We start from the raw sequence: 21,290 nt of genomic DNA on the forward strand, positions 1-21,290 counted from the left end.
ATTCTACGTAATGTAGACTGGGATAATGCGAAAACCGCGAGAACTCTACCCCGAGACTAAGCAAAAAAAACATACAGTGAGAGTGAGATCAGAAGTTACAGGAGACTTACAGAAGAGTTTGCTATCGGTAGATTTTACACAATTTTGAAAGAGTTTTTTAATTAATGAATAACGTAGATTATTTGCTGAGGGTGCAATTCAGCACATTGCCGCAGGAAGAAAAATTAGAAATAAAACGTTTGGGACCACACAGACCAGACGACTTCATTCTGAACCAGCCTGGTGAGAAAACGAACCGAAATTTCAAGATGGAGTGGTTTGAAAGAAAGACATGGCTAACTGCGAGCACAACAAAAAGAGCACTGTTTTGCTTTCCATGCCTTCTTTTTGGAAATACCACTAACGCAGACTCAGTTTGGACCACTGATGGCTTTAAAGACCTGAAGCATCTGGCGGAAAGAATGGTAAAGCATGAAAGTAGCAAAGCTCATATCAATTGCGCCATGAAATTGGGACTATTGGGACGGGTCAACATCATGGCACAGCTGGACAGTGCTTATCAGCGGAGCATTTTAGAGCACAACAAGCAGGCGGAGGAAAACCGATATGTACTGGGGAGACTGATATCGTGCCTAAAGCTGTGTGGGAAGTGTGAACTGGGTCTGCGTGGTCACGATGAGTCAGCCGACTCTGTAAACCCAGTCATTTTTAGGTGCATTTTTGAAACGATGTGCGAGGGCGACACCAGGCTGAGACGTCACTACGATTCGGAGCCTACGTTCAAGGGGACATCAAGCACCATTCAGAACGAACTCCTGGATTGCATGTTTGAGGTCTACAGGTGTGAGGTGGCCAAGCAATTGCGGGACACCCAGTTTGTAGCTGTCCAGGCGGATGAGACCACTGATGCCTCATGCAAATCGCAAATGGTCATAGTCCTGAGATACATGGTGGACAGCAGCGTCACAGAGCGGTGTCTTGAGTTCATTGAAGTGAAGGACAAAACTGCCATTGGCCTTTCTACTGCTATGAAACATGTCCTCAACCCACTGGGACTGACTGACAAGCTCATAGCCCAAACCTATGACGGGGCAGCGGTTATGCGTGGCAGTGTAGGCGGCGTGCAAGTACTTATTAAGGAAAGCTACAAAAACGCAATATTTGTACATTGCTACGCACACCAGCTGAACCTAACTCTGCAGCAAGTATGTGCATCCAGGATCAGTGAGCTGAAGGTGTTCTTTGCTGATCTGTCTGGATTTGCCACGTTCTTCTCCACCTCACCGAAAAGAATGGCTGCTCTGGCAGAGACATCGGACATGCGGATCCCGCGGCCACCCGGCACCCGATGGAATTTTAAAAGCGGGACCGTGAATGTGGTATGGGAAACTCGCGAAGATATACTGGAGTGTCTGGATAACATTCGCACTAAACCAGGATGGGACAAGGTGTCCATCAGCGAGGCATTCGGCCTCTCCTTTCACCTGCGGGACCGTACGTTTCTCCAGCTGCTGGAGTTCTTTGCCAGAGTTATGCCAGAAGTGGATGTTTTGTATGGCATACTACAGAAAAGAGAGATTGATGCATCTGGGGTGAATCGTGCAGTGGAGAATTTCAAAGTGCACGTGAAAGAAATCAGAGAGAAAGCAGATGAGATTGGTAACCAAGCCAGTGAGGAGCCGGGCACATCAAAGCGCAGGAAAACAAATACGCCTGCCGTGATGAAGGAGGCCTGTGACACGATGATTGCGCAAGTGGAGGACCGGTTCTCACAGAGTGACCATCTTATTGCCGCACAACTGGTGGACTGCACACTGTTCCCAAAGTTTGTTAAGTCATTCCCGGAGGCCCAACTCGCCTGTGCTATCAAGCTCTGTTCCACAGCTCTGATGAACGAGGGGAAGCTGCAAACTGAGCTAACTCTTTTTTACGGACACACTGAGCTGCACACAGGGAAATCTGCACTGTTGCTGTTCAAGGCCATTCACGACGACAACAACCTGCAAGAGGCCTTGTCTGAAACCTGCACTCTACTCAGCATCATCATCACAACCCCCATGACGTCTGCGGAGTCTGAGAGGAACTTTTCAACGCTGAAAAGGATAAAGACTTTCACTAGGAACACGATGGGACAGAAGAGACTGAACGCCCTCTCCATGCTTTCTATTGAAAACACCTTCATTAATGGACTGCTGGATTTTAACGACAAAGTAATCGAGAGGTTTGCTCAATCAAAGAACCGTCCAGCCAACTTCCTTTTGAATTCTACGTTTAAATTTTTTTTTTTGAGCTGAAGGAGATCGTCTTTTTTGTTTAATAAATTATGGAAGTTATTGAAGCTATGTGTCCGTCTAATTGTTGTACTTTAATGCTATATTATAGTGCGTACCATGTTGGCGCTCTGAGATTCTTTGGAACGAATAGTGCGTTTAAAATATAATGCAATATTATTATTATTATTATTATAGGCAACATCTTTGTGTTTTAATGAGCGCTAAAGCATGTGAAATGTATTTGAAATAGGATGTCTGCTCCCTGCTGGCACTCAAATTGCAGCCCATAGTATACCTGACTGGTCTATATACGTAGGCCTACTGTTATAATAATCAGCTACCTCTATTTTTGTGACGTAATATGACGTCATATAAATTTGCCCCACCAGAAATTTCAGGCTAAAATCGCCACTGGCCGTTCTTATTACGGTAACATTCTGGCAACCGCAGCTGCCATTTTCTCTTTTTTTTAAAGAATGAAGTAGTATTTTATATTCAAACAGACAGTTTATTTCACAGTAAAATACAGTTTTATTTCTTGGAGAAAACCTTCAGTTATATTCTAATATGTTAAATTAAAAAATTACCAACCTTTACCGTATAATCAGCAGTACTAATATTCTTTTACCGTAATTGAAGAAAATGTTCTACCGTATTTATTACGGTAGAATTCTAGCAACCAGAGCTGCCAGTTTATTACCGTTATTTTCTTACCATTATCATTACATCCTTTCTCGTTATATCGATATGAATTCTCGAAACACAGTGGAAAAGACAGAGAGGGAGCCATAGAGAGGGACACTGATGCACTGCGGAGCCAAGTAACTGATGGGCTTAAGAGGGCCTCTCCTATATAATGAATATATATATATATATATACATATTATATATATATATAGGGTTAACATCAGAGAAACGCTTCCATTCAGAATGCATTGGTTTACATTTCGTTCTGTGGAGCATGGTTATTTTTATTTATTTTTAGTTTTTGAGAAGGTCTGCTTCAAAAATGCATGAATGGAAATATTGACCTATATATAACTAGAGGGTGCACTGTACTATCTGCGCACACCCCTTCTGAAGCCCCCCCCCCCCCCCCCCCCCCCTCTCTCTCTCTCCCTCTCTCTCTCTCTCTTGTTTCGTTTTGTGGAGCACTTTAATTGTCTGAGAAACGCGCGTTCTGTGGAGCACGTTCGTTTCAGTTTTTGAGGAGGTCTGCTTAAAAAATCGGAAATATTGACATACATATAACTAGAGGGTGCACTGTACTATCTGCGCACACCCGTTCTGAAGCCTCCCTCTCTCTCTCTCTCTCGTTTTGTTTTGCGGAGCACTTTAATTGTCTGAGAAACGCGCGGTCTGTGGAGCACGTTTGTTTCAGTTTTTGAGGAGGTCTGCTTAAAAAATCGGAAATATTGACATATACATAACTAGAGGATGCACTGTACTGTCTGCGCACTGTCTCTCTCTCATCTGAAAAACGCCCCCATTCAAAATGCATTGGTTTACATTTCGTTAAACCACAAATCTGATAAACCACACTGGTTAATATTCTATGTTGGGAACACCACACCTATAAACTCTAATACGATACACTACGGTACTATAATCAGTTAATACTTTGATACATTCATTACTTTGTCTACAACTGTTTTTGGACAAATATGTTAGCAAAGATAGAAAGACCACACAAAGAATAAGGTGCTACCTCGCTTGAGACAGTATTGTCGTGGCAATTTCTCTATCAGATATTGCGTCTAAGACAGGTGAGAAATTTAGATGCAAAAAGCACACAATACTTGTAGGCAATTGCTGGTCACATATATTTGTAATAAAAGTATGAACAAAGATACATCTCAATATGCATCAACAAATAATAAAACAGGCATACAATACAATAATCTGAGGCCTCAGATGGGAGTTCGCCCTGCGTCTTACTTCATTCTCTAAAGGTACGCCAGGAGATGTCCCCCGAGTGTTCCAAGTTATGAGTTCTTATTCACTTTGGTTGGTTTCTGGAGGAGGGTCTGTCCCCCAATAAACCAAAAGGCTTTGTATTACCAGATGGTAATCTCTACAATCGAAGCTGCCCAGGATGCCATTAAATGGGTTCGCGGCCGTGCCATGTAACCTTTTGTTTCCTCAACGCTAGCCAGGGGGTCAAGGAACAGGCTCACACATCAAAGGATTGCATGGAAACAGATCACATCATAAACAAGACATAGGAAGAGGAAGGCAATAAAATGCATCACACGAAACTCAAAGGTTCACACTTTAGATGACCCCCAATGAGTATAGAAGGCAGGCAATGTATACATATATATATATATCACACAAAATAGTAACAAAACTTAAGTTCATAAATAGACAAAAGAAAACAATACAACATGTGGATTTTCCATCACAGTATATTGATCGAAAATTATTACTGCTTCACAAGTAGACAATTTCATATCTATCACACGCACACTGCATGCGCTCACACAGACAAACAACTTCTCCTGAACACCACACTGCATATCAAATTTTACTCTAACTTTTAACTTTGCCATTCTAAAGCAAGTGCGTTCAGAAATCCTGAGAACTGCCCTTCAAATATACAGACTTTATGAACAAACTACAAACCCTCATCTCAAGACAATATTATAACAGAGAGAAGGAAAAATGAGGAAATATGGCAGCAATAATGCAAAATGTTTAGTTTATGAATATATAAGAAAGACACCGTTTTGCTTAGGTTGATTATGTCAAATAATGAAGTACAGGTCACCAAGTCAAGTATATTTGCTACAACAGGATATATGTGAGAAATAATAAAAACAGAATGCAGCAAAACGTACAACTAGAGAACACCGGGTTCTGATTGGTTCACAAAAGATAATGGCTTTTCCCCAAACTGTTGAATATATAAATCTGATAAGCTCATAGTGACTCAAATGGTTTTCTGACTGTGAAGCTAATACCTGTTCACCTTCCAGTAAAGTTTACTTAACATTACATTTCTGATAATCAAACATGCATTTTTCAATTACCTCACAAGCATCTTTGGGTGTGATTGGTTTTCACTTTATAATGGTTTGTGAAGGCACTATTAGCATACAGATCTTCTTGGAGTTCCTTAATAGTTGAAGACTTCCCCTTCCCTGCGGGAGGATCTCTCTGCCTCCACTCAATGTCCTCTTTGTAGTTCACATACAGAGGCGAAACCTTGAGTGGCAAACCGGGAAAGAAGAAGATTCCATTTATTTATTTCTCTAAAACAGAGCAACATAAACTAATACACTTTGTCACAAGATGAACCATATCAAAGAGTTCATTCTGAATCACAACTCGTTGCTATCTAACCTTTACCGATCGGTGGACGAACCAATTTAAAGGAAAGCTTAGGTTACTTACACCTGGACCCTATATTATTTTATCAACCCAAATATTTTAGATAATACTAAGCTAAACTTGCTGTAGTCCAACACAACAAACTCTCCTCTAACCAACCCTCACTCACATTTCCAAAATTATTTTCCTGCAAAAACTGAAATTTCTGAGGGAGATGGACACTTCTCCTTCAGTGTGACAGGGCACTATTACCCCAAATAATTTGTTATGAATGCATCATTTCCGCCCGTTTTTTAAGAGTAATTACAACAGACACAGAGATACAAATGTTTGAGCATTGGTCATGTTGAGTACATTAGATGGATTGAAGGGTATTAAGAGTAATTATAACACAGAAACAAATGTTTGAGCATTGGTCATTTTGGGTCTAGTAGATGTAAGGGTTCCACACGTAGATGCAATGCTTTTTAGGATAATTTTTAAAATAATAATAATGTCAGAGCTGCCCTGAAAAGCTTTCCAGTAGATGGTAAGGCCTCAGATCTGTAAACCCTCTCCAAGGTCATCGGTACCGTGCGTCTGATCAACCCCTGACCAATTTCACCCCTGATCGCCGGGAGCGGCCAAATGTGGTGTAATCACCCAGATTATCCAGTTGTTGTGTTCTAAGAAGGATTGGTGGCTGTCATGAAAGGTATTAACAGTCTGACTGTCCTACCCAAGCAACTTCTGTTCGGCCCTGTTCCTATTCCAGCCTGACCGCCCTACCCCAGCCTGACCGCCCTACCCCCGCGACCGGCACAACTCAGCGACCGCCCTACCCCAGCGACCGGCCTACCCCAGCGACCGCCCTACCTCAGCGACCGCCCTACCCCAGCGACCGTCCTACCCCAGCCTGACTGCCCTACCTCAGCGACGGTCCTACCCCAGCGACCGTCCTACCCCAGCCTGACCGCCCTACCCCAGCCTGACAGACCTATCCCAGCAACCACCCTACCCCAGCGACTGTCCTACCCCAGCGACTGCCCTACCTCAGCAACGGCCCTACCCCAGCGACCGTCCTACCCCAGCCTGACCGTCCTACCCCAGCCTGACCGCCCTACCCCAGCCTGACAGCCCTACTCCAGCCTGACCGTCCTACCCCCAGAACTCCCTACCCCTGGTCGCTATAATTACGCATAGGATTGCTGCGTGACACAACTCGCCCCCTTCGTTGATTGTTTTACTCCCTGTCCTTATATTTCTCGTGTCTCTGATTTTCACCCACTCACTTTAATTGTTTTCAGCTGTCCCTCATTAATAGTCTTTGCCTTCTCTCTGCCGGATTGTTTGCCTGATTTCCAAATGATTATCCGTGTGCCAACCTATCCGCTAGTAAAGACCATTCTATTTACCAAGACTTCGGCCTTCCGGGTGCTTTTGAGTCATATTTCCCCCGCTGCTCACCCAGCCATTACACTGCATGGATGTCAGTGGCTTTTGGATCCACGGTCCGAGTCGCTCCAACTGGAAAGTATTTATTTTGCAAAGTATCTGAACCGTCTCCTGTCTTTGGTCTTAAAATACATGTTTCATTTAGATCTTTCTACTCTGATTCAAACTGTGCAAACTTCTGGTGACTTCAATGGCTGTGCTAAACCTAACGGCAAAAAAAATGTTAAATCAAATAAACCGACTAAATGCACATTTTGGACCTTGGACCAAAGTACAGAGTAGACAGACACATATACCTGCATTGGCCTTCACCTTGTGTTTATGGTTCAACTTTAAAGTCTTACTCGTACTACTTCTACCACCACATTGGATGATCATTTTATAGTAATAATAAGAAAAACCTCTGGAGTATCTTCATCCACACGTTTCTTCCTCTCAGTGGTTCCTGTTGAACATGTTGAAAACATTAGTAATGCAACTGGCAGCGTGTGCTGGAATTTGATTCATATTGTGTGTGTGTGTGTGTGTGTCTTACTTGATGGTTTCCTGTTTCTACACTTTATGAAAATCAGCAGGCACAGGGCAACCATGACAACGATTCCGACGAACAAACATGGTAGAAAAACTGAACAGAAAAGGAAGAAGAAATAATGATAACTCTTTGTTCTGTTGATATTGTATGTTTTAATTTGAAGACAAAAGTAGACTCACTACTAGTTGATGCTATGGCCTTTCCACCGAGTTGTGTCCCATCTGAGAATGGGAAGTTGGTAGATGGATTCTGGTGTGTGGTAAAGACATCTGGAGTAACAGTAGGAGCTGGTTTTGTGGCGGTAGGCCTACTAGTTGTAGTGATAACCGCTAGAAACATGCCGACAAACAATGGAGGAGTTCAAACATTTATGCAGTCTGGAAATCTAAGTTATCAACTATCTTAACAAAATATTTTGGCTTCTTAGAAACCAATTGTTCAACTCACCTTCTGTAACAGTAAGATCAAACGTTTTATATGAATCAATGCCAGACTCCTTCACTCCACAAACATATGTTCCACTGTCCTCCATCTGGAGATCGGTGAAGGTGATAGTTAACTGACTTCCTGTGTTGTTCAGGTGTATCCTGTCCCTTTGGGCCGTTTGTTGAGACCGGGCCCGAATGAGGATGTTTTCACACGGATCACGACACAGGTACTTGTCACTTGACTGTATATCAGTCCAGAACCAAACATTCCAACCCGAGCACTGGATTGTAATGCTGTTTCCAACTTGGCCTTTGTGACTCTCCATCCCCAAATGGAAGCTACACATGGAGTTCAATACAGAATGAAAAAGCACACTATAATGAATTGTAATCTATAATGTGGGCTGCATTATAGGCTATTACATTTTTTTTCCATCTTTTTTACACTAGACTATAATTTGCTGAAATTACGCCTAAATTACAACTAGAGAAATAGCTACGACACTCCCGTTGACCATAAGAGTAAGACTTCAGTACCATACCTGAGCACCAGGGAGTGTAAGAATGGTGCTAAATAACACAGTCTACAGGTTATGGTGAATGCACCATTATTTGCTCGTACACAATGTGATGTGAGCCCTTAGAATACAGGACATGACGAGCAGCTGGCAGCACAGGTCATCGTCCTGGATTCTTCAGTTTAAGGGTTTAAAAACAACAGGAGTTTAAGAGAAAGGGAATTGCTTCAGAAAAAGAAGCAAGCAGAAATGTAAGTATCCCTTAAATCTTAATTGTCCAATCATCGTTAGTGGTTGACTCAAATAATTTTGAGTCAGTATTTGCAATTGTGGGTTTTAAAAAAATCAGTCTTGTGCATAAAAATGTAGCGACCCTGAAAGACGGGGGTTCTGGGTGCGCGGGGTCTCTCTGCCAACCAAAGGAATGCATGAAATGTTTACCATCTGTGCGCTTGTGGTTGGTGGAGCAGCGGGGGGGGGGGGGGAGGTTATGTTTTGTTCCCTGAATGTAAACCTTGATGGAGGTAGTTACTTTGAGATACCAATCTAAGACACTGGTTCTGAATATGTACAGTTTGGTGGTTTAATATACCGTGTATTCGACATTGGCGTCCGTCTGGTACGTGAGACCTGAGCATTATTAATTCAAACAGGTTGTATAGGCTGCTGTGGGCCAGATTGGGAAGCAGAAAAGAGAGCAGAAAATAAAAGTTGATCTGCCGTGGAGAAGGATTGCATTCACGCACCAGGGGAGGGACTTAGCTATATGCAATTGACAGGCAAACTGGATTCCACAAAACTGTCAGAGGAGACTTGCCCTGATTGGTCAGAAATGAGATGGGAGCAGTCTAAAAGCTCAATTGTCTTATCCAGCACACACAGTCAACTATAAACAGATATTCTTACATTTCATGCACGAATACCTTACGAACAAATTACACTCAAATAGCTGCTTTTGGATCACAGAGCTCTAGCCTAGACCATATTGTAATAGACCTAGATAAATTGGAAGAGACTTACACAAGCTATTAACCATTTCTAAGAGAAAATAATAATAATTATATTATATGTTGGATTTAATGAGAGATCTACAACTTAAAACGTATATGCACTCTGAAAAGTGAAAAAGAAAATAAATCTCTAATGCATGTGCATGTTTACTTTATATTCACTATCAGTAAGTTATCTTTAAGTGTAAGTGAACCCATCAAACTCTATGAGACTTTGTAGTTTAAGTGTTCTTGTAAGAAGGGGGGCATGTTACTAGTGATTTGTTATTCATGAACGATTCGCACAAAAGATAACAAATCTTTTGTGGGCTCCGGGTGCATACGATCGGTATCTGTGAGTGGATGATTCATTCTGTTCTTGCTTCTTCACATGCTCATCCCTTTATAGGGACGTCTATGTGGTGTTTAAAAGCCTATTCTAAAGTAGATGCTGAGACACATTGTTTCTTCATGAGCCAAAATAAACCTAATTATGGTGAATGATTATGAAGAGGAGAATGTTGTGGAGAATGTCTTCACTGTGTTACCGTATATCACCCAGTATCTGCGCAAACGCATTATACTACAATATAAGATACAAATTACTTTGATGTGCAAATGAACGATCTGACTCGAGATCTTCGGATCTTCGGATCTCGTTCATTTGAATGAACGAGATCGGCTGATCCAAATCTGAAAAAAATATCCAAACTTTGCATCTCTATGGGCCCTATTTTAACGGTCTGGAACGCAAGTGAGAAGCGCCAAACGCAAGTAGCTTTGTGGGTGGTTCTATGGCAATGTTGCTTTTTTACCGGCAGATACATTACTCTTGCGCCCGGTGCAAATCTAAAAAGGGTTGGTCTGAAGTAGCCTAATTACCCGTAGGTGTGGTTTGGGCGTAACGTGCAATAAACCAATGAGAGTGCCATCTCCCTTACCCTTAAAGAGACATGAGCGCATTTGAATCTGACGAGTTTAAATTTTGACAGCGCGGTTGCAGTCTCCGATGAGACAGATGCATGACCAGATGAATTTCAAACTTCAAATGGCTCAGTTTATGGCCAAATAATATTGCCTAATTCACACATGGAATAGCGTTTTCTTCCACAACTTCAGAAATACTTAGTCCTCAAATAGATTTTGGCAAAGAAAACTTAACACACATATGATATGCAGTAACTGTGGTTCTTTTTAATGATATACGCAATACATTGACAAACATTGTTTCTTACCAGTATTGTATGCATTATCGTTATCGATTTGTGTTCCTAATATGCATCCCGGTATCACGCGATTTCGTTCTCAGGCGCACAAACGTTAATCTATTGAATCGTGTCCCAGAGCACGATTGTCTGACTTTTTTCGTGCTACACAGAACGAAATGTAAACCAATGCATTTTGAATGGGAGCGTTTTTCAGACGAGAGAGAGAGTGTGCGTAGACAGTACAGTGCACCCTCTAGTTATATATATGTCAATATTTCAGATTTTTTAAGCAGACCTCCTCAAAAACTGAAATGAACATGCTCCACAGAGCGCACGTTTCTCAGACAATTAACGTGCTCCACGAAATGAAACGAGAGAGAGAGAAAGAGAGAGAGGGAGGCTTCAGAAGGGGTGTGCAGAGATAGTACAGTGCACCCTCTAGTTATATATGCATATGTCAATATTTTCGATTTTTTTAAGCAGACCTCCTGAAAAACTGAAACAAACGTGCTCCAAAGAACGCGCGTTTCTCAGACAATTGACGTGCTCAACAAAACTAAACGAGAGAGAGAAAGAGAGAGGGAGAGAAAGAGAGAGAGATGGAGAGAGAGGCTTCAGAAGGGGTGTGCCCAGATAGTACAGTGCACCCTCTAGTTATATATTTGTCTACATTTTTGCATTTCTGTAGCTGACCTCCTCAAAAACTGAAAATAAATAAATAAATAAATAAAAATAACCGTGCTCAGAACGAAATGTAAACCAATGCATTCTGAACGGGAGCGTTTCTCAGATGTTTTCGTGCTAAACAGAACTAAATATAAACCAATGCATTTTGAATGGGATTGATTACTGTCTGCGCACACTCTCTCTCGATGAGAGAGAGTGTGCGTGTAACCCCTCTTGCACCTACGTCTTTAAGCTAGTGTGTTTATAAAACCAAGAGGCAGGGGTCATAATCTATTTTAGATTCGATGAGGAGATTGGTTGTTATCTTTCCTGGTATACTGTAAGGATATACCTGTAATATCCACCCCAAATAACTCACACGACAACCGACTGCCGATTTAGTTTGAAGAAAATATATATATTGAAACCAAAACTTATGGAGTCAGTATTCCACAATGCAGATATCACTAGAAATATGATGGAAGGAAGAACAAAATACTGCTAATGCACGAAAGAGTTCTGGTGAGCCACAAGTGGTTTTCTTAAATGACATTGTACCAAAAAAACCTCTGAGATCTCAGGAAAAATAAATAATAAAAAATTATATAAATAAAATACTAAAAATTTGAGTCCACCCCGGGAGTCCTACCACCCCAATGGATGTCAGATGAGGCAATCCAGGAAGAGTATTGCAGGATGGAATGGCAATGTGAATGATGATACCCTGGCAGAAGATGGAAAGCAACCAGGATGGAGATATGGACAGATGACGGTCCTTTGAAGGGCTCCACAAAAAAAACCAGCCGAAATATCAATCAATAGTTCAACAGAGTTCTACACGATGTCCACAGCTTCTCAATCATCTCAATGTTTATCAATATTTACTTTCTATTTCAGTTATCAACTTTCTGACTCAGTTTTATCAAGGTACAGCTATGTTGTTTCTCCAACATCCACACGAACTGCGTAGCAGGCAAGAGGAAGAACAAAAAACTCATGTGCGAGTAAGATGATGACTCGTAGCGTTTTTTCTTCACAACTAAAAGAGTGTATTGACTGCGCCTCTGCTGCCACCCTGTGACCAAATTCGGAATAGGTTATTTCTTTAAAAAACAAAATTTAACAACAAATCACATGGAATGCAGCTTAATTTTCCAAAATAATGGAGGTAATATCCTGGAAGATTTACAACCTGGGTTACACCCTCCCCCTCTTAACTGCATGAGTCCCTTCATGCAACTAAACTCTGGAAGGAACTTGATAGTGGTTGCTGGATACTGGGGAAAGGATATCTTGCAGGCTTTCAATTAAGGAGCAAATGGCAAGAATCAGGGGTTTTCCCAGCTCATCATAAGTAAACTTATGTGGCTGGTGTCTCTCCCTGTGAGAACGCCTGGGCTCACTTAATCTGCTCTCAGGAATGACATTCAAATCCTCTTCAGGTTCTTGAGAGACAATGTCATGATGCTGGTTAGGCAGAGTTGTGTCATTGTCCTTACGATTGGCTGAGACATTTCGGTTCCTTTCCTCTTCACGTGACATGTCACACTCTGGGATGTCTACGACGACATGATCCCTTGACTGAGGAAAAGGCTGATCCACGTCACTACTTGTCTCAATCAGTAACTCGGGGGGTTTAACTGATTGGTCAGAAGTCATCCGGTTAGATGTGAGTGAATGCTGTGTACTAAACTCAGGAGCCTCAGGGTTCAGTGGGATTAGGGGTTGTCTTTGCAGTGTACTTTCTAATTCCTGTACATAAGGGCCCCATGTAGCGAACTGTGGGGGTCCTTCAAAGAGATAAGTTTCCTCCTCTTCATCTGTCAAAGTGCCTTCTGAATTATCATTTTCCGTCTGCAGATCTCTTCTCTTACCGCTTCTCAAAGGCATTTTCTTTGCTTTGTCTAGCCGGGGCCCCTGCTCTGGAGTTTTCTCAACAGGCAGAAACCCACAAGGCAATAACAAGTCTCTGTGAAGGGTACGGTGTGGACCACTGCCTCTCTCTGGCTTGACAACATACACAGGGCCACCATCAATTCGCTTCACAACAATATGGATGGATTTTTCCCACTTGTCTGCCAATTTATGTTTCCCTCGAATGTTGACATTCCTGATTAGGACGCGGTCCCCTTCAACCAACTCAGCAGCTCTGACTTTAGCATCAAATCGCAGCTTGTTTCTCTTTCCAGCCTTTTTAGAGTTTTCCGCAGCCAGAGTGTAGCTCTCCTGGAGACGCTGGCGCAAGTTCTGAACATTTTCTGAATGGGTTTTATGGGTCTCATTTGGATTGTCGATGCCCAGGATGAGATCAACTGGGAGGGTTGGCTGCCTGCCGAACATCAACTCATATGGTGAATATCCTGTTGTATCATTTCTCGTACAATTGTACGCATGTACAAGGGGTTTGACGAAATCTCTCCAGTGTTGTTTGTCTTTGTCCTCTAGGGTTCCGAGCATGCTTAACAGGGTCCTGTTAAAGCGCTCAACCGGATTTCCCTGGGGGTGATACGGTGTAGTACGCACCTTTTCTGCTCCAATCAGCGAACACAGCTCTCTGATTGTGCGTGACTCAAAAATCCTTCCCTGATCACTGTGAAGGCAACTTGGGAAGCCGTAGTGGACAAGGAAATTCTCCCACAGAGCCTTGGCGACAGTCCTAGCCTTTTGATCCTTTGTTGGCACTGCCACCGCAAACTTTGTGAAATGATCAGTGATGACCAAAATGTTCCTGGTGTCATGGCTGTCAGGTTCAAGGGACAGATAGTCCATGCAGACCAATTCTAATGGGTAAGTTGTTCTGATGTTCACCATTGGTGCTGCTTTCTGTGGTTGGGCTTTTCTCCTGAAACATCTCTCGCAGGTTTGGCATTTCTTTTCGATGGATTCTTTCATTCTCGGCCAATAAAATCTGGCTCGAGCAGGACTTTGCACACGCTCAGCTCCGAGATGACCAACTTCATCATGTAAGCCTTGCAGAGCTCTGTCTTTATGCTGCTCAGGCAACACAAGCTGATGGATCATGTCTCCTCGATCAAAGCACCGTCTGTAAAGGATTCCTTCCCTGAGCTCGAGCTTGTTCCACTCTCTGAGTAGCAACTTGACTTCAGGCTGCTCATCACTCAGGGTCTTGAAGCTGGGCTTCTGTGCACTTTCCACCAGTTTAATTACCCTGTTAATTGATTGATCCTGACTCTGTGCTTCACGCCAACCTTCTCTGGTCATCCCAGGTAAGGTGGTTTGGCCTTGGCCGGCAAACAGATCTGGGACTGAGGAAGCATCTACTGCAAGAGACTCTGCAAGAACAGGGAGTTGTGAGGAAACAGAGTGATGTTGACATACTGCAGATATTACAGCAGCTGGGATCTCTCGTTTCTCCCCCTCTAAGATTCGTTGTGTCATTTCACTTATCCTTTCCTTCTCCTGCAGGAAATCCTCATCCTCCCGAGATGCGTCCTGTGGCCGTCGGGACAGACCATCCGCATCACCGTTAGAATTTCCTGCTCGATACTTGATGTTAAATCTGAAGGTTGAAAGGGCCGCCAACCAGCGGTGTCCAGCGGCGTCGAGCTTAGCAGAGGTGAGGACATAGGTGAGCGGATTATTATCTGTCAGAACAGTGAAATCAGTGCCGTAGAGGAAATCATGGAACTTTTCACAGATGGCCCACTTCAAGGCTAGATATTCTAGTTTATGCGTTGGGTAATTTCTCTCGCTCATTGATAAGCCTCTGCTGGCATAGGCTATTACGCAGAGCTTTTCATCTTGCTCCTGATAAAGAGCAGCTCCCAGCCCCTCACCGCAAGCGTCTGTGTGTAACACATATGGGAGCTTGGAATCTGCGAAAGCAAGAACGGGAGCAGACGTTAGCTTGTCAATCAATGTTCTGAAAGCAGATTCACATTCAGGCGTCCACTCTGCATCGAAGGGGGCTCAAGGATTTACAAAGTTCTTTGTACTGTCTCTTTTATAGACCTTGCCTCTCTTTTTGGGTGGATGGTACCCAACAGTGAGAGAGTTGAGGGGTTTGGCGATCTTAGAATAGCCCTCCACAAAACGCCTATAATATCCCGAGAAGCCTAGGAAACTCTCCTCTCTGTTCCCAGGACGGGGCCAATCTCTGAGTGCAGATACTTTGTCTGGGTCAGTATGGACTCCTTGAGCATCTACCACGTGGCCAAGGTATTTTACAGATGACTTAAAAAACGGACACTTCTCGGGAGACAATTTCAGACCATAGTCTCTGAGACGACGTAGCACCCTCATGAGTCTCTCCTCATGCTCTTCAAGGGTCTCGGAAAAGACAATGAGGTCATCTAAAAATACAAGAACCTCGCTCAAGTGCAGGTCTCCTACACACTTTTCCATAAGGCGTTGGAAGGTGCTAGGAGCGTTGGTCACACCTTGCGGCATACGATTGAACTCGTAGAAAGCTAGGGGACATGTGAATGCGGTCTTATGCTTATCTACCTCTGCCATCGCTACCTGGTAGTAGCCGGACTTGAGGTCCATTACTGAGAACCACCTTGCACCACTCAGGGCTGAGAATATCTCCTCAATGTTGGGAAGGGCATATGCATCTTTTATAGTGCGGTTGTTCAGCTTCCTAAAATCAATACATAGTCTGATTTTCCCATTTTTTTTCTTCAGTACTACCACTGGTGATGCAAACGGACTCTCGGACTCTCTTATTATTCCAGCATCCAAGAGCTCCCTGAGGTGCTGCTTTACAGCTTCCCTATCACTGGGGTGTATCGGCCTTGATCGCTCTTTGAAAGGTGTCTGGTCATGCAACCGAATATGGTGTTTCACACCAGTTGTGTGACCAAAGGAGAGCTCGTCAACTGCAAAGACCTCTGGGACGGAGTTCAGCTTGACTGTAATACGTCGTTTACACTCCTCAGACATGGGTGCATCATCGAGATTGAATGCAAGCTCCTCGCTTGGTGTCTGAGAGTTGGTGGGCACAGACTGATGGGGGTTTAGGGGCTTTACACTCTGAGCAGCAGATACTTCGCCAATGACACACTTTGGAGGTAGAGTAATACTGTGATCTGTTGTATTTCTGAGAATAACAGGGATCTTGCTTGAAGCTTTACAGTTGATATTCACAAGTGCACACTCAAGAAACAAACCACCAGGAAGGGAAAAAGACTCCGGGGGCTCAAGAATGAAAGAGTTGTGTGGATTTCCGTTACCCACTCTGACATCTCCAAACACACACAACTTGTGCCTTGCTGGAACGGTGATGGGTTTTTTCCCATGCAACTTGACAGGACAGGTTTTGGTTTCATTTTCATGCAGTTGAGCAACATGGTGGAGGAGTAATGCAAAACTGTCTGACCTCCTCAGGAATGTTGGCCTGTCATGATCTATGCCACATTGGTAGAGCTGCAGCAAAACATTTGTGCCTACCAACACTGGTATTCTGCTATTGAATTGGCACTCTGGGACAATGAGGGCTAGAGCAGTTAACTGTTCCTCCATGCCGGTGACACTGCTAGGAAAAGTCAGGAGAACTTCCACATAGCCCTGATAGGGCACAGGCTGACCCCCGGCCCCTTCAACCTCAAGCAATTGACTGATGGGCTTAATGGGGAGGGAAGCCAGGTGTCTGGAATGGAAAGTCTCTGAAATAGTCGTGACCTGAGATCCGGTATCAAGGATAGATTCACATCGTACATCTCCCACGTAGACTGTAGAGACACAGCGGGGGCCCACAAGCCCAAGAGGTAAGGTGTGATTGAGACCATCGCAGCTTTCAGGGCTTTTGGCTCTTGGCTCCTCTTTAACATTGTGGGTCATTACTCTGGGACTTATCTGATTGATGTCCTCAGCTCCTGGTCGTCCCGAAGCAGGAGCCTCTACAAGTTTAAAGATACCTTGCGGGCTGCCTGCTGGGCCCAGAATGTGCCGCGTTTGTCTCTGAGCTCTTCATTCTTTTTGCGGACAAGGTCAGGGTTGGGGCTGTTAGTACAGTTTGCTGCTATGTGGCCGGTTTCCCCACACTTAAAGCAGAACCATGGTCTCGGTGGAGTGGCAGTTCGGGATGTCGAATCAGGATTTGTGACAAAGGCTGCTAAATGTTCACTTTGTAAGGGTGATTCTTTTCTTGTAGAACTACTTGGCACCTCTTCACGTGTGAGCGTAATTCTCTCTTTGTGTACAAGTTGTGCCACTTGTTTCCGGAGTTCAGCTACTTCCTTTTCAAGTTTAGAACTTGCATCATGCTTCTTAGGATTTGTGGTAGCAGGTTCCTCGTCGAATACTGGCATGCTCAAGACTGAGTGAACATGTGTTTCAGCCTTAGTGCTTCCCAGATGTTTTTTCATCCGGTCCATCTTGGCTGCACGCTGGTCCTCTTCTGTTCTCAAAAGCAACAATAGTTCAGGGAAAGATGGGGGATTGGGTTTTCGATGCTCAAGTTGAAGGCCGATGATTAAGCTCTGGTCCCAGCACCCTCTACAGAATTGCCTGAGTAAGTACTTGTTGGACTCTGTGACTGAAACCCCCCCCTCTAAAGATGGCTTTGGTGAGAAGGGTTTGGAGACGGTTCAAGTAAACAGAGGGCTTCTCCCCAGCATTCTGGTTGGAGCCCAAAAAGGTTGCAAATAGCTCTTCACCATCCTCTACCACGCCAAATGCTGATTCGAGCTGAGTGAGGTAAGCCTCAGGGGTTGCATTTGTTCCAAGCGGCTTGACAATATCAGCAGCTGGGCTGAGCAGGCTCTTTAGTATTCTTCTCACCTTTTGAGAGTCAGACAATGAAGCATTATTACAGAGAAGGTCTACCTGAATGCGCCAGGCATCATAATCAGCTTCCCAATTTGGCTTTGGTAGTCGCCCTGAGAAGGTTTTCACTCTGCTTTGGCTGTAGCTGGATGGCGTTGTGTCATTACGAATGAAATGTTCAACAATGACTTTCTGAACTTGAGGTGGATTTATTGTGCCCTCGTCAAAGAAAGTGGGAGCTTTGGGAGCATTGGGAGGGAGAGTACTGGCAACCAGATTGGGTGGGTTTAGCTCTGGTATGTCACCACTAGCTGTTTGGCCATGCTGATCTAAAGCCTCAAAATGGGTATTGGGACTCTGTTGGGGGGCAGATCAGGCTGGACATGTTGCAAATCATGCTGAAGCATATCCCAAAAGCCAGCTTTGCTTTTCCCGGCAAGAGTGCTCAGTTCAGCCATACATCGCCGGGCTAATTCCCTCCCTAGGTCCTCTTGACACACCTCACGAATGCCTCTCACATGCCAGGTGAGAGTGGGATCATAAGGGCTTGGTAGGTTGCCAAGGTTGGCAGGATTGAGTCTTGATATTGTTTGTTCCGATGAGTACTGTATAAGGGTTCGACCTTTTGGCTTGTCTGGTTTATCAGGGACCCTGACAATTTTTTCAATGTCCCCATTTACTTCAAAAAAATCATTTATCTCTTTATCAGTGCATGGTTCATCTATTCCTGTTACATAAAGGCAACTAGGCCCATGCAAGTCGAATTGGTTGCAAAGATCCATTTTATACTGACTGTTTGTTCAGTTAAATGTATTCTGTTTTTAACAGCGTTTTTTACAACTACACAACCATAAATTCAGTTTGAGCGCATATTGGTTTGTTAAATTATGTCTGCAAAATATTTGGGGTGGAAACTATTTTAATCTACACCAATCTCCTGGCTAGCTCGCCACTTTTGTAACCCCTCTTGCACCTAAGTCTTTAAGCTAGTGTGTTTATAAAACCAAGAGGCAGGGGTCATTATCTATTTTAGATTCGATGAGGAGATTGGTTGTTATCTTTCCTGGTATACTGTAAGGATATACCTGTAATATCCACCCCAAATAACTCACACGACAACCGACTGGCGATTTAGTTTGAAGAAAATATATATATTGAAACCAAAACTTATGGAGTCAGTATTCCACAATGCAGATATCACTAGAAATATGATGGAATGAAGAACAAAATACTGCTAATGCACGAAAGTACCACACTTCTAGTAATAGTAATAAACAATTTAGTATGATAACACAGTAATATAGTTAAATTCACAAAGAACCTTAAACCTTCAATATCTTTTTTCTTTGAGTTCTGGTGAGCCACAAGTGGTTTTCTTAAATGAAATTGTACCAAAAAAAGCTCTGAGATCTCAGGAAAAAGAAATAATAAAAAATTATATAAAAAACATAATAGAAATTTGAGTCCACCCCGGGAGTCCTACCACCCCAATGGATGTCAGATGAGGCAATCCAGGATGAGTATTGCAGGATGGAATGGCAATGTGAATGATGATCCCCTGGCAGAAGATGGAAAGCAACCAGGATGGAGATATGGACAGATGATGGTCCTTTGAAGGGCTCCACAAAAAAAACCAGCCGGAGTATCAATCAATACTTCAACAGAGTTCTACACGATGTCCACAGCTTCTCAATCGTCTCAATGTTTATCAATATTTACTTTCTATTTCAGTTATCAACTTTCTGACTCAGTTTTATCAAGGTACAGCTATGTTGTTTCTCCAACATCCACACGAACTGCGTAGCAGGCAAGAGGAAGAACAAAAAACTCATGTGCGAGTAAGATGATGACTCGTAGCGTTTTTTCTTCGCAACTAAAAGAGTGTATTGACTGCGCCTCTGCTGCCACCTTGTGACCAAATTGGGAATAGGTTATTTCTTTAAAAAACAAAATTTAACAACAAATCACATGGAATGCAGCTTAATTTTCCAAAATAATGGAGGTAATATCCTGGAAGATTTACTACCTGGGTTACATGCGCAGACAGTACAGTGCACCCTCTAGTTATATATATGTCAATATTTCCGATTTTTTAAGCAGACCTCCTCAAAAACTGAAATGAACGTGCTCCACAGAACGCGCGTCTCTCAGACAATTAACGTGCTCCACAAAACGAAACGAGAGAAAGAGAGAGAGAGAAAGAGAGAGAGAGAGAGAGAGAGGCTTCAGAAGGGGGGTGCGCGGATAGTACAATTGCACCCTCTAGTTATGTGTCAATATTTCCAATTTTTACGCAGACCTCCTCAAAAACGGAAACGAACGTGCTCCACAGAACGCGCGTTTCTCTGACAATTAACGCGCTCCACAAAACGAAACGAGAGAGAGAAAAAGAGAGGGAGAGAGAGAGGCTTCAGAAGGGGTGTGCACAGATAGTAGAGTGCACCTTGTAGTTATATATGTGTATTTCAATTTTTTCGATTTTTTTTAAGCAGACGTCCTGCAAAACTGAAACGAACGTGCTCCACAGAACGCGCGTTTCTCAGACAATTAACGTGCTCCACAAAACAAAACGAGAGAGAGAAAGAGAGAGAGAGAGAGAGGCTTCAGAAGGGGTGTGCGCAGGTAGTACAGTGCACCCTCTAGTTATATATATGTCCATATTTCTGATTTTTTTAAGCAGACCTCCTCAAAACCTGAATCGAACGTGCTCCACAGAACGCACGTTTCTCAGACAAGAAAAGTACTCAAGAAAACAAAACGAGAGAGAGAGAGAGGGAGAGAGAGGCTTCAGAAGGGTTGTGCAGAGATAGTACAGTGCACCCTCTAGTTGTATATGTACATGTCAATATTTTCGACCTCCTGAAAACTGAAACGAACGTGCTCCACAGAACGCGCGTTTCTCTGACAATTGACGTGCTCCACATAACGAAAAGAGAGAGAGAAAGAGAGAGAGGGAGAGAGAGAGGCTTCAGAAGGGGTGTGCGCAGGTAGTACAGTGCACCCTCTAGTTATATATATGTCCATATTTCTGATTTTTTTAAGCAGACCTCCTCAAAACCTGAATCGAACGTGCTCCACAGAACGCGCGTTTCTCAGACAATTAACGTGCTCCACAAAACGAAACGAGAGAGAGAAAGAGAGAGAGAGAGAGAGGCTTCAGAAGGGGTGTGCGCAGGTAGT

The 21,290-nt window shown here is 43.3% G+C and overlaps 1 long non-coding RNA gene across 1 annotated transcript in view; it reads right to left on the reverse strand.

Moving 5' to 3' along the window:
• Positions 1 to 4,070: 4,070 nt before the first annotated feature.
• Positions 4,071 to 21,290, reverse strand: part of LOC307071971 — a 38,601-nt gene continuing 21,381 nt past the window's right edge. The window contains exons 2-6 of the long non-coding RNA XR_013811649.1: positions 8,020 to 8,339; positions 7,752 to 7,901; positions 7,576 to 7,665; positions 7,442 to 7,485; positions 4,071 to 5,480 (exon numbers count right to left, since the gene is read on the reverse strand). This is a non-coding gene — a long non-coding RNA (uncharacterized lncRNA). The remainder of the gene's footprint in view (positions 5,481 to 7,441; positions 7,486 to 7,575; positions 7,666 to 7,751; positions 7,902 to 8,019; positions 8,340 to 21,290) is intronic.

Source organism: Pollachius pollachius, assembly GCF_949987615.1.
Source record: "Pollachius pollachius genome assembly, chromosome: 2".
NCBI lineage: Eukaryota > Metazoa > Chordata > Actinopteri > Gadiformes > Gadidae > Pollachius > Pollachius pollachius.